Source organism: Belonocnema kinseyi, chromosome 7 (assembly GCF_010883055.1).
Source record: "Belonocnema kinseyi isolate 2016_QV_RU_SX_M_011 chromosome 7, B_treatae_v1, whole genome shotgun sequence".
Lineage (NCBI taxonomy): Eukaryota > Metazoa > Arthropoda > Insecta > Hymenoptera > Cynipidae > Belonocnema > Belonocnema kinseyi.
In genome coordinates, this window is record NC_046663.1 from 85,683,447 (window position 1) to 85,685,120 (window position 1,674).

The window sequence follows — 1,674 nt, forward strand, 5'->3', positions numbered from 1 at the left end:
ATATCTAGTCGGGAGTGGTGCTGACTGAAAACAGATGATTTGGAGCGATTCGCGCGCCATATGTTGGTCATTCTAAGGACTTATTGAACTACCCTCGTATTGCAGGTTTTATGTAAATCGATGATCCTAGTCTTAGGTTTTGTATTGGTAATCATACGCAGGCATTTGTTTTGGATAATTTGTAAAGTTTTTATGTTTGTCGCTGACGTATTACTCCATATAGGCGCAGCGTAGAGCATAGTTGGTTTAACTATCATTTTATACAGAACTATTTTGTTCTTAATGAATGCATTCTTCCTAGCTTTTTTAGTATGCGGAGTAAAGGTAAGTTTATAATCTAGAACGCCTCTTAAGTACTCGACGCTAGTTTTCTTTTCTATATATAAGTCATTTAACATAAAGTCAGGTACATTTCCCTTATTAGTATTCTTAGGAAAAATAATAAACTCTGTTTTATTAACATTAATCTTAAGCTTCCACGTATGAAAAAATTCCAGCAATAATTTGACATATTGTTGCAGCTTCGTAGTTGCCAACCTTTTACTAAAAGAGGAGACGAAGGCTGCAGTGTCATCGGCAAATAGTAAAATTCGCGGAGTGCTGTCTGACGGGACCTCTCTTTGGACATTGTTTCGTGGAATGTCGTTTGTGAAATAAATAAAAAGCACCGGGCCCAGAATCGATCCCTGGGGGACACCTGCTGCAATCTTGTGTTCGTTAGATTTGACGCCTTTGACCGTCGACAAATTTTCTATCACTAAGATAACTTTGGAGAATTTTAAAAATATAAGTTGGAAAGTTGCATCTGGAAAGTTTCAATATAAGACCTTCGAACCAGACGGTATCGAAGGCTTTTTCAAGGTCAAGAAGAGCTAGTGCAGTACATTTATTTTTATTTAAGTTGGTGTTGATATGATTTGTTAATCTGAGGAGTTGATGTACGGTACTTCGGTTTAGTCCGAAGCCAAATTGCTCCGGAATCAAGATTTTATTCTTAGTTTCATAGTCAATTATTCTATTGTATATTACTTTTTCAAATCTTTTGCTAATTGTGGGTAACAGGCTGATTGGTCGGTAGCTAGCTGGTAACTGTTTATCTTTCCCGGCTTTGTGAATTGGCAAAATATTCGCGATTTTCCAGTTATTTGGGAAATATGATAATTTGAGCGCTGTATTAAAAACATACGCAAGTTGCACGAAGGCTTTTTTAGGAAAATTTTGTATTATAATGTTCTGAATACCATCCAAACCCGGTGCTTTTTTGGGTTTCATTCTCTTAGTAATCTTTTTAATTTCTTTAGGGGAGGTAAGATCGATTTCTTCTACATTAATTCTTTGTTTGGCTAATTCATGCCACCTAGCAAGAGCAATATCCTCAATAGCAGTGTCTCCCATGTCAGATGTCATGCAATGGACTCTTTCATAGTGTGTCGCTAATAAGTTGGACTTATCAGGGTCACCATGAGCAAGCCCATTGTCGGCCTTCAAGGTGGGTATGGGTTGCATATTATTTTTTAAAAAGCATTTAGTCATTTTCCATATGGAATTATCTTGAGAGTTAAGGCTATCAATCTTGTAATTCCATTTTTTATTATTATGTTTTGCAATTTTCTTATTGATAGTATTTGTGAGTCTATTTTTAATTTTACATATTTCATCGCTATGGTTTCTTTG